The sequence below is a fragment of the Physeter macrocephalus genome, chromosome 9 (genome assembly GCF_002837175.3).
Source record: "Physeter macrocephalus isolate SW-GA chromosome 9, ASM283717v5, whole genome shotgun sequence".
Classification (NCBI taxonomy): Eukaryota; Metazoa; Chordata; class Mammalia; order Artiodactyla; family Physeteridae; genus Physeter; species Physeter macrocephalus.
The window spans coordinates 101,514,794-101,531,086 of record NC_041222.1 but is presented as its reverse complement, the minus strand read 5'-3'; the positions used below and the strand labels follow the sequence as shown (position 1 = coordinate 101,531,086).

The 16,293-nt window shown below is 38.4% G+C and overlaps 1 long non-coding RNA gene across 1 annotated transcript in view; it reads right to left on the bottom strand.

The window, feature by feature from the left end:
• LOC102989493 (uncharacterized) overlaps positions 1-11,944 on the bottom strand; it is a 27,005-nt gene extending 15,061 nt beyond the window's left edge. Inside the window, exons 1-2 of the long non-coding RNA XR_448547.3 lie at positions 11,631-11,944; positions 5,400-5,488 (exon numbers count right to left, since the gene is read on the bottom strand). This is a non-coding gene — a long non-coding RNA (uncharacterized lncRNA). The remainder of the gene's footprint in view (positions 1-5,399; positions 5,489-11,630) is intronic.
• Between the last annotated feature and the right edge of the window lie 4,349 nt (positions 11,945-16,293).

Below are 16,293 nucleotides of genomic sequence, written 5' to 3'. Positions count from 1 at the left end.
CCTCCCGGACCGGGGCACGAACCCGCGTCCCCTGCATCGGCAGGCGGACTCTCAACCACTGCGCCACCAGGGAAGCCCCCCTCGCTGCTTTTGAGAGTCCTGGTTTGCTGACTTTTTCCAACGTTGGGGTTCTTGGAGTCCCAGCCTCCCTCCTTCTCAACCTTCAGGAGTTACAAGACCCCCTCAGTCGTCTCTGAAGAACTGGAGAAAACCTTCAGTTCCTTTATATTCCGTACTCCTGGCTCAATAAATTTTTCTGCAATTAAATAATCTAGGTACTCTTCAAACCACAGATGAAAATAAGAAACACTGGTGGGTCTCTTCAGTCATCCAACATAAAATTTCCCTAGGCCATTTAAATCAGATGTATACGTCGTTCATTTTCTGTGAATAGGTTGTAATTTGTCTCTGAAACTTAGCTTTTTTATGGCTGAGCCTCATTTTCCATCACATTTCTATAGGATAAATTCCAAAAAAATTGCAGTATTGTAAACAAATATTTCTGAAAGCAGAGTACAACCTTTTCTCAAAATATAGGGCTCCCTTGATAACATTTCCTGTTGTTTTTGTCCAAAAAAGTGGTTTTTTGGAGAAAACTCTAACATTTTGTAGTACCAGCTTCTTTTCCCTCTTTTTTGTCATTTCCATAATTTGAAATGTTTTGTTGTTGACAGTGCTTAGGTAACCAGTTTATGACATCAGCAGGGTTTGATTAGGTATGAACATAAAGCAACTTTGTTCTTTCTCCCTAAATGCTCCTTTTGACTTAATCTGTCAAATCGTTCCCTTCTATCCCTGGATGAAGATTCCACAGCTTCTCCAGCCACTCTTAGGAATTAATGAATAGTAACATTTTTTTTTTAAGCAGGTAAAAAGTACAATCCAACCCAAACCATCAATATGTCATCATATTTAAATTTTCTCTCCTTCTCCAGTTCAGTCCTGCTGCAGAGAAATCTGTGGTAGGAAGGAGGATACTGAATTTTTTTGCACTGTTTCCCCATCTTTTCCTTTACGTCTTTCCCCTCCACTCACCATGGGACCTCTGACTCTTCAGATGTCACGTGTGAGAGCGTCAAAGCGCACATGAATTCTTACTTGCCTGGTGCAGTTATAATCTTGCCGTGGAGCCCTCTGGGGTGGCAGATTCCAAGTGCTGATCATTTCTCCCATGAGCAGTCTTGTGGGTTCTTTGAAGTTCCCCCATAGGGAAGCCCCATCAGCATCCTGAGGTGGGCCATATGTATCCCAGCCGGTTCCCTTGGATGCTGGCTTCAGTCCCTGGCTTCTGGCAGCCACCCCCCACCGACTGCATCTCTTGGGTCACTTAATTCTAGACAGTGCTCTCGGGTATCTCCTTTTTAGGGTGACACAAGCTCAGAGACTTTCATCCAGCCCCTACCTGGTCTATGAAACAGGACCTGCAGCTCTGGAAGTGGAGACCTGGCTCCAAGCACCTCTGGGCTCGTTGCCATAGTTTGCTCTAGTAAGCCTCGTGCCTCTAGACTCCCCAGACATGAGTCAGGTACCAGGCCTGCATTCCTCAATTTCCTGAGGTCAAAGGGTCATCCCTAATTCATCCTTCTCACGTAGCATAGGGGCTGGGGGGCTGGGGTGGGAAGGAAGTCATCCACGAGGTGCTCTCATGCTGGAAACTCCTGAAGAAATCCATGGTCTGCTATCTCTCAATGTTCAAGCCTCCTTTTATATACATTTGAGAAAACAAATTAAGAAATTAAGGGTCATGGGACTTCTTTCTTAGCATCTTATTAGTAAGTTTTGCACAGATGCTGGAACTTCTCTTTATTTATTTTTATATGTCAGTTGTATCACTTTTATTATTATTATTATTTTTATCGAAGTATAGTTGATTTACAATGCTGTGTTAATTTCTGCTGTACAATAAAGTGATTCACACATATATACATTCTTTTCCATATTCTTTTCCGTTACGATTTGTCACAGGATATCGAATAGAGTTCCCTGTGCTCTACAGTAGGACTTTGTTGTTTATCCAGCCTATATACAATAGTTTGTATCTGCTAACCCCAAACTCCCCATCCCTCCCTCCCCCACCCCCCTCCTCCTTTCTCTTTAGACTGTATGGACCCTTGAAATTCTTTGTTCTCCACTATGGAGGCTCAGCTGAGAGTAAGACAAGAAAAATATGTTGTACGTATGTAATAAAATACATGCCAGGCATGGCAGAAAGGTCTTACAACAAATTTCTGATAGGTAAAACATTCATCGTAATATATTAGTTTTGTTTTAATTTTATTTTATTTTTTGCTGTGTTGAGTCTTTGTTGCTGAGCATGGGCTTTTCTCTGGTTGCAGCGAGCAGGGGCTGCTCTTCGTCGTGGTGTGCAGGCTTCTCATTGCGGCGGCTTCTCTTGTTGCAGAGCACGGGCTCTAGGCGCACGGGCTTCAATAGTTGTGGCGCACGGGCTTAGTTGCTCCGCAGCATGTGGGATCTTCCCGTACCAGGACTCAAACCCATGTCCCCTGCATTGGCAGGAGGATTCTTAACCACTGTGCCACCAGGGAAGCCCCATCATAATATATTTGAAATTTAATAATGAAAATATTGTCACTTATGATACTAACACAACGAATGTAATGGTATATCAATTGAATGTAAGCTACTGGTCCCTCTCTTTTTTTTAATGTTTGAAAATCCTCCTTTCTATTAATGTTACCATATTTATGTGACTATCTCATCATTTTCCTTCGTTACAGGATGAAAAATAGTAAGCCAAGTCTTTTATACAAGCTCTAATTATCAATCAAAACAGCCATTCTTGAATAGTATAAAAATGTCACTTCAAATGTTATTTGTAATAACACAAAATAGATAGGATATAAAAATAGTAAAAGCTTAATGTTGAAAAACAAAAAACATAAAATAAATAACAAGGAGATTGAAATCACCAAGAATTCAGAAAACAAGACTAGTTTCTTTTGAATTTTGATGTCTATTCTTCTAATTTCTACTTTAAGAGTAGAAACTCTTAAGAGTATATTTTGATTTACTAATGAAATCATACTATGTGTATGCAGTTTATCCTACTTTTAAGTTTAATACTATATATTAGCATTAGTGTATAATAATATAGGATATAACAAATATATTTTAATGGTGGAAGACAAGCTATCATATAGTTGTAACACCATATACTTTATCACATCTTTATCATTGAACATTTATATAGTTCCCAGTTTTATTATAATAAGCACATCAATAAATTTCTTTACACATAAATCAATATATATAGTTATTATTGTTGCCTTAGAATGTGTACCTACACTGACTGAATTGAAGATCAAAGGGTTTGAACATTTTTGAGCTTCTTTAAATATATGTATATAATTATTTTCTAGATTCCACCAGCAATATATGAGTCCCATTAATACCAAACCCTACAAGATTGAGTACTGCTTTTTAAACTTTAATAATTTCACACTTGAAGATGGTACTTTATTATTTCTACTTTTATTTCTCTGATAATCCTGCCTTTTAAGTGACTTCTGTTTACAGCACATAAAAGTCTAAACCATTGGAAATATTCAGTCTGAAGCTGCCTCACTCAAAATGAGATATTTAATGAGAATCTTTTCTAGTGTTTTTTTTTGTTATTGTTTTTTTTTTTGCGGTACGCGGGCCTCTCACTGCTGTGGCCTCTCCCGTTGCGGAGCACGGGCTCCGGACGCGCAGGCTCAGCGGCCACGGCTCACGGGCCCAGCCGCTCCGCGGTACGTGGGATCTTCCCGGACCGGGGCACGAACCCGTGTCCCCTGCATCGGCAGGCGGACTCCCGACCACTGCGCCACCAGGGAAACCCCTTTCTAGTGGTTTTTTAAAAAGAAAATTTGTATTGACCATGATGGCGGATTGGTAACTCTCTATGTGGAAGTCTGGGCCAAAACCATGTCGACTTTGGCTGATGTTCTAGAACTTTGTGGCCTTGACTTTTCATTATTTTGTGTGCAGGAGAGAACTCAACTACCTTCTAATTTCCGTGTGGAGTCAACCCTCTACTTCTCGTCCCCTTGCCTTTCCTGTGTCATCCTAACCACTGGTGCCTGTAGGCACCAGTTCTTCCTCATAGCAGCAGCTGAATGCCATTTGCAGCTTTTCCAGAACTTGCAGAACCAGCTCCATCACATCTCATCTTATTGATTGCCCCACTGGGAGCAGGTGGCCTCTGCAGAAGTTGGGGTGCTTCTCCAACTTCCAAGGAGCCTTTCTCCAAGCTCAGGGGCACCACCATCAGTTGGCAGCCAGCTCCTCTCCCTAAGGAGTTTGTCACTTCCAGGGGCTCCTCCTATAAGTCTCTACATTTCAATAATCTTAACCTTTCTCCTTGTTTCCCCAGCCCTAAGGTTATAAGCTGTTTCCTGCAGTTACTGCCCCAGTGGTTACCTTCCAATTCCCTTTTTACCCTTTTGTTAACTAGTTAACGACTTTATATCTAGTTAGCAATTCTGTATATTAAACTATTTTCCCTTTAAATAACCGGTGAGATTTCTCTCTCCAGACCAGACCTTGACTGATGCACTCAGAAAAAGGCAGTCGCAGAAAATATGATCATATTGTCTTTATTGAAAATAAAGGGCCAGATGCTTACTACAAAAAACGGGCCAGAGAGTTCACATTTATTAACGTGCAGAAAACTTTAGGTTAGATTTGCATTTTATAGTTTGAGATACGTAAACTATGTTAGTATAACACCTTTTATAGTTGAGAAGATAAAAATGGCAAAACTAAAATCAGGAGTTTTGATGGGTTCTATGGACTGAATTGCTTTGTCCCCCAAAATTCATATGTTGAAACCCTAACCTCCGGTGTGATGGGATTTGGAGATAAGGCCTTTGGGAGGTAATTAAGGTGGAATGATATCATGAAGATGGGGTCCTCATTCTGGAATTAGTGCCTTTTTAAGAGGAGACACAGAGAGTTTCCTCTCTCTCCCTGCCACATGAGGACACAGAGAGAAGGCAGCTGTCTGTAAGCCAAGGAGAGTTTTCACCAGAAACTGGCCATGCTGGCACCCTGATCTTGGACTTCCCAGCCTCCAGAATTGTGAGAGAATAAACTTCCATTGTTTAAGCCACCCCTTCTAGGGTATTTTGTTGTGGCAGCGTGAGCAGACTACTATAATAAGACAGAACAGTTTCCATCTCCTTTGAAAGAAATGATTAAAATTTGATGGCTTGGGAATGAAGTAATGAATGAAAATATTTTTAGGAGAAATCCAAAGCGGAGGAAGTGTTTACATTCATTGGCTCAGAGGAATTCTGTGGTTTGGGATGTCAGAAACCTAGGAGATTATTAGAACTGACAGTCATTAATTTAAATCACAATGATATTTTACTCACTCATAAAACAATACCACTGACCTTCTGATGCAGTCTTCCAGGCGTTGTGTTCAATTTTCTCAGACCCAGTCTTCCTCTCTCATACGATCCACCTCAGTGACCCAGATGCTCTAAGAAATGATTGAAGAACAGATGGAAAAGAGTTATTTTGATCAGTACCAGACCGAAGCTGCAGCTGCAGCTTCTTCAGCCCTATGACCTACTTGGCCCACCAATCTTAGCCTTAATTTGTAGTATGTCGGTATTTTGAAGGACCAGATCAAATTTCTTGGGTTTGATAATGCTTACCACGCTGGGGAGGAATTTTAGGTCACAGAACACTGAAAGGCAGGTTAAAATGACCTTTTCTCTGACAGTTGACATGGGCCACTATGCATTAAGGAAAGAACAGGAAAGAGAGCAAGCAGAAAGCCGAAAGAAGCATCCTATGGGTACTGTTGCCCAGAAACTGTTTATTACCAAGTCAACAACATAGGAATAGGCTGCAAAACCTATGCAAACCTGAAGAGGGGAGAAACACAAGAGAGTAAGTCTTGAAGTAAGATGTTTGGTTAAGGAGAAATAATGTAAATGAGATATAGACATTAAAAAATGGGGAAACACTTATCAGTACACATTGAGATTTGTGGCACATTCTAAGCTCTGAGAAAGAGCTGATGAATGCAGCATCTGGTCTTCTGGGGGCATTCTGTGGCTTCAGTGCCAGGAAGGAAAGAGCAGGGACACAGAGTGTGAATTTGTAGTTGTGAGTCTCCACTTTGGTATTCAATTTTTATATTTAAATCCATGTTAAGAATAAACATAAAGTGTACCCTGTAATGCTATATATTTTTTCTTGCCTCTGAGCTAAATCAGGTGGTTTACCATTCTTTTTCATTTCTAAGAAGACGGTTATATTTAGATATTCAAAAATCCAGAGATAGAGAAATCAGGAAATAAAATGATGCAAAAATAATAAAAATATTTTTATAGTACTACAATTGCTTCATGAGAGCTTAAAATATTTTTCTTGGAATTTTGTAAGACTACTCTGTCTTATTAAATCTTTCTCAGTGCTCCAATGAGCACACATGATACGGGTGTTTCTATAACAACTGTGTAGCAGTTATTGGCAGACTGAATTATAGTTGTAAACTACTAACAGATTCACAATTATGGCGTCATTTGTTCTCGGTGCGACACATGAAACCATGAGGCCTTGTACAGCTGCAGACTTGGGTTGTGCCTGTACCTTCCATGACCAGACAACCCACCACTGTCCCAAAACCAGAGTGAGGGGAAGGAGCAAATCCCAGGGTCAAAAGAGAACGAGTAACTAGGAGGGATTCAAGCCTTCCTTCTCCATTTGCATGTTCTAATTGCTAACCTGTCGATAATCAAGAGTTGTTTTGTGGTTGGAAATTATCAGGAAACCCTACCCAGGTTTTAGAAACCCTGAAGTAGGAGGGTAGGATTACATGGATCAGGGAATGTATAAATAAATACAAGAACGTAAATGTCAGGCCTGACCCCCAGCTGGTTATCTGGAACAAGTCAGCAAAATACCTTCTACTTACTGAAAACTTTTGTGATTTATGAGTCCTCTTAAATGAGATTATTGACTATTTGTTTATATCTGATCTACAAATATATAAAGTCAGTTGTGCTTCTTCTTATTTCTTTATTTGCTCATTTATAGTAAAATAACACAGAAGGATACATAAAAATGAAGGGGAAAATCACCTGCAATCCTAGGAAGTAACCTACTCTTATTTGGTTGTTTCCCTCCAGGTTACTTTCATATATATATATTTACATAAGTGTAACTTTAGTGAAAATATTTTTATTTTAATAGTTTATAAATTATTGAATAAAAATTTATGTCAATATCCATGTAATGGCAATATAACATAACTATATAACATATATTTTACATGTAATATAGTATATGTAGTATATATTCTATAATAATTATATGCTATAATATAAATATTCTTTGTTAGAAAACAAAGTTTCCTTTTTTTTTTTTTTTCTATTAGAAACAATGGTTCTACGAATACCTTTATCCTCTCACTTTGGGGCTTTGTAGTTTTTCATTGTTACCAAAGACAGCAAAGATAAAAGACCTATATGGGAATGAAGGCTATGGCTTGGAACTCATTAATGTAGTAATGGAATTAGCCAACATACATTAGCCAGAGTTTCTAATCTACATTAGCTGAGCTGGTGCTTTTTAAAGTAGGACTTAAGAGAATTACAGGACAAGAGCATGAAGCACTTCAGGGGGATTCTACTTCCTGGCTTCAATTTCTGACTCTGCCTAGGTCCCCCTTTGCCTGGGGGAGACCCCTACATAAGGTGGGATCTGGCTTCTGTGGAAATTGCAAACAGGTGGGCTTTGAAATGGTGGATAGTTTGGACCGGATACTGGAGGCTCATTGTAGAAGCTTAACATGAGTTGGAAAGAAAAATAAAACAAAGCCCAAGAAATTCCAGTGAAGGTAGAGAGAGCCTGAGGTAAGAAAAACAAAATCTGTGAAATTCTTCTTCAGGGACTCTTAGATTTCATGACCAGAATGGTGCGAAAGGAAGCAAAAGGAAAAAAAGGAAGAAGACGTTATCAGCTGCATTTTAGCTTTTCCAACTGCCGCGGAAGTACGCAGAGTGTGGAAAGGTAGTATATTTTGTCTAAGTCCAAGAAAAATTAATTTTGATTCAGCGGGGACTATTTAAAACAGACATTTGGCTGCTTCACAGTGACCTGGGACCAACACAAATCTGTTTTTCCCAATTTTTCATTAGCTCAATTTGAATCAAACTACCAAAATGTTACTTTATGAATTTTATGGGTCAGTTTCAACTCTAAGTTAAATATAAACATATACACCCCTTTAACCTCAGTTTGGTCTTATAACATACATATGTCTCACACAGATTTAAAAAAATCTTCCAATTACTGAATACATTTTTTAAAATAAGTTGAATTTGTTGGCTGGACTTTTCCAAGAAAGGTTTCCATGGATTTTTTGAAAATAAACTTAACTGTGACCACAAAAATAGAACATTATTAAGATATTCTTCCTGATCCTCCCTTTACTCTTTTCCAAAACAAAAATTGAAACTTAGTTTGACCTCTTGTACCATGGTGTTTGCCATGGATTCCAAAACCAATTATCACCGCACATAAAACATTCACTAAAACGGCTGCCATGGAAAACTGATTTTTGAATGAGGCGCTCCAGAGTTACACGTTATCCTCAGCCTCAGCATCAGATAAAACCTGATCCTTCAGAGGGTGTTTGTTACTCTAATTGGCAGTGTGCAGACTTTTTTTTTTTTTACAATTTTTAGTAAACTGCAACTAGTATTGTTTAATATAATATTAAGTAATACCACTTTGTTACCTAAATGTAGTTTTGACTAGAATATTTTTCTATGAAGGAAAGCCTAACGGGAATCTTTCTATTCAACTAGTGACACAAAAAGGGCATTTTAAGTCAACTCGGTGGACTACTGTAAATTTTTATTCCACTCATAAAGGGGAGCCCCTCTGTCGATGCAACATACACTTTGACTTGGTATTAATTTTCCCCATCTCCGCTGCGATTGCACAGAGCAGAGCGGCTTCACGCCCCGTGAAACCTTGCCCTTGCTCTGGTGCTCGGGATGTGCACAGGTCGTTGATTTGGACCCCTGCCCTCTATGCTGCTCCACTGATGGCAAGTCAAAAGCCAGGATGGAGGGGGCTTCCCTGGTGGCGCAGTGGTTGCGCGTCCGCCTGCCGATGCAGGGTGAACCGGGTTCGCGCCCCGGTCTGGGAGGATCCCACGTGCCGCGGAGCGGCTGGGCCCGTGAGCCGTGGCCGCTGAGCCTGCGCGTCCGGAGCCTGTGCTCCGCAACGGGAGAGGCCGCCGCAGAGGGAGGCCCGCGTACCACCAAAAAAAAAAAGCCAGGATGGAGCCATTCACTGAGGCAGGGTGATACACTTTATTTTTTCCTCCAATGGTGGGATAAAATTATGAGCAAGAGTGTGTTTTTTAAGGGGACGTGAGGAGGCACTGATAGGGGATTTCTTTTAAATTTCTTGTATTTCCCCAGATATAATCAGTTCACTGTCTCATTAGACCTTTTAGCTAGTATTACTATAGACACTTATTTAACCTATAGGTATAGGATTTAGATGATAACAAGAACTATTATAAGCAACTAACACTTATGTAACACTTGTTGTACACCAAGCATCATCAGCTGAGTACCTCATCTGACTCTAGGTAGGGAGCATTATTACCCCATTTTGTAGATGAGGCAATGGAGGCTCAGCTCGAAGAGGCTTCAATAACCTGCTCAAGGTCACACAGAAGGTAAGCAGCAGGACTGAGGTGCAAACTCAGGTAGTCAGGCTCTAACCTAACATGCTATGATGATCAGTGCTCCTTGTAATGTGTCCCTCTGTTACAAACAGATTTTAAAATAACCTCAGTCTTTCTAGCTGCGGTTCTCAATAATTTAAAACTATGGATTTTATTTATGAGGGCTGGTTCAGCCTCTTAAACAGAAATCACGTTATGTCTGAGAATGTCTGCGAGCTGTACACTTCTCAAGAGGTTATCATATCACCATATATCATCTCATCATCATATCACCTCATGGGTGACTTAAGAAGCTAGATGAAAAGAGAAAATGGAAAGGCAAGTGTGCTGTCTGACCTGCAACCTAGCCCTACACAGTCAAAGGGACGTTTTCCCTGGTTTCTTAGTGGAATGGTAACTGTTTATCAGAACTTGCTAAGTGCTGGGCATTGCACTAAACACTTTGATAGTAAGGTATCATTTAATTGGTATCATTTGCAATTTAGAGATGAGACAGTGGAAGCTCAGGAGGTGATGCAATTTGCCAACTCTTACACTGCTAACAAGCCTCAGAGTTAGGATTTAAACCCCAGACTGTTTGGGTCCAGAGCTTATACTTTAAAAAAATTGTACCAAACTTTTCCGCGGTATAGATCTGGCTCAAGGGAGGCGGAGTGTAACACAGTGCATTTTGGCCTGTGTGGACCTTGCCGCTATCAAACCTCTGGGATGTCCTGTGATATTTTCCACAAGGATGCTGGCCACCATCCTTATGTGGCTTTGCAGTAACAGATACCAGTGTGATATAGGAAGGAGGAGAGCATATATGAAATCCTCATCAAATCTGGGGAAGAATTACACTGAAATCTCATAGCAAATGACTGTAAACACTTAGTCAAATTTCCATATTAATGTTTCTGTGCTTCATTTGTAGCTAAATGCTTGTGTAGTCTAAAGACATTTGAGTTATTAGGTACTCTTTCATAATACAAATTAGCAGAGATTTTTGGGGGGCTCGAAGTAAGTGAATACCTAAGCACAATAAGAACTCCTATGGTAGATAAAATTTGTCTCCCTAGAGAAAGAAATAATCTTTATCTTTAGAAATAATATTTATCTAAAGTCTGTATCTTGTAGGAGACTGAGTCCCTCCATCTCCTTTCTTTCCTTTCTAGATGAGAAAATTGCAAATACTCCCAACCAATTGAGAAGACATTTATCCTCTTTGGGTGACTCCCTCCTCGCTTCCCCCCCCACCACCAAATTTCCTAGTTAAGTGTCCATGGCTACTCCTATTTGTCCATCCTTATCGTTCTCTGAGACTGTGATCTTCCCTTGATCTGGGCCAATTCCTCAACCTTCTTTTTTAAAACTTATGTTTGTGATAATGTATGTGAAAGCATTTCGTGTAATCTCTGACCCTCAGCTCTGCACAGTTCCAGACTTTTTTGTAAGAAGAGTCCATGCAGTAATCTTTTTGAAGACAGGGACTAGGGAATTTATCTTGGATCTACGTTTGCCTAGAAAGTACATTGCTTTTACTGACATTTTATGTTTGCTTTCAGTGGCTATGGGAAGGCTGTTGGAGCGTATGGAGGGACTGAAGCTCTCAACAATCCTCTCACAAATTAGAGTTTTCTTGCCAAAAAGCAAGTATTTTAGAGTTTGTTGAAATTTATCCAAGCCGTTTATTATGATACAGGAGATCTAAATTTGAATATTTGACAGCATGAAAAGAATGTTAGAAAATATGTTGGTTATCTTTCAGTTAATGAAATTTGATTGATTTTTTTTCTTAATAGGACAGTAGAGCAAGAATGTGGGTGATGTTATTGTTTAATCTCTCATCTGTTAGTATTAGTAGGGTACCCTACAGTTACAGCAGTTTCCGTATTTAAATACTCCTTTTACTCAGCTGACTTACGTGAAATGATGGCTATAACCGAGTTATAGTGGAGATTGTGTTGGCCACCGCAGCGTCCATCCCGTCCTTCCTTTATTGTGTAGCTGCAATGTGATTTGAGTTTTGTCATCCTCTCTCCAGCTCTAGGGGTGAGCCCTGATTGTTCCAAGGCAATCAGAGCAATCCGATGTTTATTTTGCCACAGTGACCCTTTCTTGGATGGCTGAGTGATCCAGACAGAAACCAGTCCACACATGGCTCCAGACTCCAGGGTTTGGATCAGAAGTTAGTTAGCATCTCATGAAGAAGGAGTTGATTAGAATCAAACTTGGAACTTTTTGATGACTGCAAGAAAAGAAGAGACGTAAACGAGGTAGAATATACCCAGCAGTGCCATATTCTTCCAGGATGAAGCTGGCACACCGGGAAGTACAGAGCCTAGAGAATCAATCACAAGGAAGTAGAGTGTGAACCTTGATCAAGTCATGCCTAAAGTTTGTCCTCCTGGGATCTCAGGTTCATAAATTAATAAACTACCTGGATTGATTTTTGGTTTTATTATTTGCAACCAAAAAGCATCACAGCTGTTATAAGAAGGTATATAGCCATTTTGGTGTACTTTCATAAGAATAATAATGGTATCTTATCTTGGGTGAGGAACTTTGGGATTTGTTTTCAAGAATTTACCTGTTTCTTCATTAATATTTACAGTGGTTGGTGCACAGCAGTCCATAGTTTTGTGATTATCCTTGCTTCAAAAAGAAATTGTTATACAGAGAAATTAAGCACTTTGTTGCAATTTAATCCATAATTATGTAGAATTAAGAAATTAGAGAAGAGATGTACAGGAAAATAGAGGGGAAGAGTTGAAACACACACAGTAATTTAAATGGGAAAAAAAAAAAGCTTCTCTTGTTACCAAATTAAAGAAAAGCATCTGGGTTAGATCTTAAAGTTGGAGAGAGAAATTTATGTCTTTAGTCTTGTTTTAATACCTCGAACTCCACATTAATTAAGTCCTTTCGAAGCTTAATATATTGAAGTGAGAAGGAACACACAGAGTCCTAGCTGAAAGCTGGATGCAAAGGAGGATTACCAGTAGAATGATAAGATGATAAGCTTATTATTAATATCTTTTTTATTATTCCAATTTTTTGGATTTGTCACGTTCATGTATTATGAATGAATAAGAATGAACAGTACCTTTTTTTTTTTCTAGTAATCAGTTATCTTATTGTAAGTTATTTAAGGAATCCTGGCACACAGTGGCTTTCCTGCCCAGTTTGGGGGTCTAATCCAGGGGCCTGTTTCTCTAGGATGAACCTGGACCAGGGACTGTAGCTACCACCTACCACCAGGTCAGCTTCTAGTTTTTATTTTCAGCGCATGACTAGAGGCACAAAGCTGCACTGGGTGAGTCATTAGCTGATGGTCATTCCGTTGCTAGAATTTTCCATCCTGCAAAAGTCAAAATTAGAGTGCTTGAGAGTCCCAAGAGATTTCAGAATGAGTTTCCAATCAAAGCTCAGCATCTATGTGGATTAAGAAGAAGGGAGGTACTCTCCAGAGTACTAAAACATGGACAGTTTGAGACAAGCAGATATGTGGCATTGTTGGTCTTTTTTCTTAGTTACAAAATGTTGAGCATCTGTTTGCCGCTGACATCATATTGCCTCCTTACTAAGTCTAGCCCTTTATATTATTTCCTCATTTATATTAAGCAGCCTTGTATTTTATGGTTGGTTGTTCAGATTTTCATGAGACAAACTGGGTTATTTAAGGTATTTTTCTTCACTTTAGTACCTCTAAAGTAGAAGGCATTAAAATTTTAAAGACATTAAGACCTTTCATGTTTGGTTATATGTAATATTGAATCGTCATACTAATATTGATTAAAAATAGTTTCCAGACAAAGTACCAAGTCATCTATTGTGTTCAATGACATTTACCACCTATATAATTTAAGCCCTGAAAGAGACTGGTATTTACATATAAAAGCTTGTGATCAAATTCCTGTATTATTCTCCAAATAATGCAGACACTGTAACTCTTATTTCTGACCTTTACCAAAAAGATTTCATTGTTTTATTGCTCAAGACTGTAGAAGTATTCTGGGGTCTGGTTTTCCTTAATTCAACCTTCTTTTAAAAATTGAAGTATAGTTGATTTACAATTTTCAAGATATACAGCAAAGTGATTTAGTTATACAAATATAGGTATATATTGTATATTTATATATGTATATATATTAATATATAGACAGATATTATTCTTTTTCAGATTTTTAAAAAATTTTTATTTTATCTTGGGGTATAATTGGTTTACAATGTTGTGTTAGCTTCAGGTATACAGCAAAGTGATTCAGTTATACATATACAAATATCTATTCTTTTTCAAACTCTTTTCCCATTTAGGTTATTACAGAATATTGAGCAGAGTGCCCCGTGCTATACAGCAGGTCCTTGTAGATTATCTATTTTATATATAGTAGTGTGTATATATTAATCCCAAACTCCTAATTTCTCACCCCCTTTCCTCTTGGGTAACCATAAATTTGTTTTCTAAGTCTGTGTATTTTATTTTTTAAATTGAGGTATAGTTGAATTATAATATTATATTAGTCTCAAGTATACAACATAGTGATTCAAAGTTTTTATAGATTATACTCTGTTTATAGTTATTATTAAAAATGTACATTTCTTTTCATCCAGCAATCTCATTGTAAGCAACTTTTCTTGTGCACATACATGGAGACATTTTCCAATACACATGTACAAGATATTTATTGAACATAGTTTGTTAAAGAAAGCAGTAAAGATGATAAATAGAAATGTCCATCAGTGGGTGAATGGGAAAATAAGTTTAATCAATACACGTTGTAGAATCCTTTCTAATCATTAAGAAGAAAAAAAGTAGATCTATATGTACTTAAAATACACACATAAATATTCAGAATATGTATATATATATATATATATATGTTTTCTGTTTGTTTGTTTTGTTTTGTTTTTTGGTGGAATGAATGCTGTAACTACTGCTTAAGAATAAAAGAGAAGAGAGGGCAGACAGCAGAAGCAAGAAGAACTACAATCCTGCAGCCTGTGAAAACAAAACCACATTCATAGAAAGATAGACAAGATGAAAAGGCAGAGGGCTATGTACCAGATGAAGGAACAAGATAAAACCACAGAAAAACAACTAAATGAAGTGGAGATGGGCAAACTTCCAGAACAAGAATTCAGAATAATGATAGTGAAGATGATCCAGGACCTCGGAAATAGAATGCAGGCAAAGATCAAGAAGATGCAAGAAATGTTTAACAAAGACCTAGAAGAATTAAAGAACAAACAAACAGAGATGAACAATACAATAATCGAAATGAAAAATACACTAGAAAGGATCAACAGCAGAATAAATGAGGCAGAAGAACAGATAAGTGGCCTGAAAGACAGAATGGTGGAATTCACTGCTGTGGAACAGAATAAAGAAAAAAAAGAATGAAAAGAAATGAAGACAGCCTAAGAGACCTCTGGGACCACATTAAATACAACAACATTCTCATTATAGGGGTCCCAGAAGGAGAAGAGAGAGAGAAAGACCAGAGAAAATATTTGAAGAGATTATAGTCGAAAACTTCCCTAACACGGGAAAGAAAATAGCCACCCAAGTCCAGGAAGCACAGAGAGACCCATACAGTATAAACCCAAGGAGAAACATGCCGAGACACATAGTAATCAAACTGGCAAAATTTAAAGACAAAGAAAAATTATTGAAAGCAGCAAGGGAAAAATGGCAAAAAACATACAAGGGAACTCCCATAAGGTTAACAGCTGATTTCTCAGCAGAAACTCTACAAAGCCAGAAGGGAGTGGCATGATATACTTAAATAATAGTGGGGGACTTTAACACCTCACTTACACCAGTGGACAGATCATCCAAACAGAAAATTAATAAGGAAACAGAAGCTTTAAATGACACAATAGACCAGATAGATTGAATTGATATTTATAGGACATTCCATCCAAATACAGCAGATCATGCTTTCTTCTCAAGTGCGCACGGAACATTCTCCAGGATAGATCATATCTTGGGTCACAAATCAAGCCTCAGTAAATTTAAGAAAATTGAAATCATGTCAAGTATCTTTTCTGACCACAATGCTATGAGATTAGAAATCAATTACTGGGAAAAAAAACATAAAAAACACAAACACATGGAGGCTAAGCAATAAGTTACTAAATAACCAAATGACCACTGAAGAAATCAAAGAGGAAATCAAAAAATACCTAGAGACAATTGAAGGGTGTGGAGAAAAGGGAAACCTCTTACACTGTTGGTGGGAATGTAAATGGATTCAGCCACTATGAAGAACAGCATGGAGGTTCCTCAAAAAACTAAAAATAGAATTACCATACGATCCAGCAATCCCACTACTGGGCATATACCAAGAGAAAGCCATAATTCAAAAAGACACATGCACCCCAATGTTCATTGCAGCACTATTTACAATAGCCAGGTCATGGAAGCAACCTAAACACCCATCGACAGACAAATGGTTAAAGAAGATGTGGTACACATATACAATGTAATATTACTCAGCCATAAAAAGGAACGAAATTGGGTCATTTGTAGAGACATGGATGGATCTAGAGACTGTCATACAGAGTGAAGTAAGTCAGAAAGA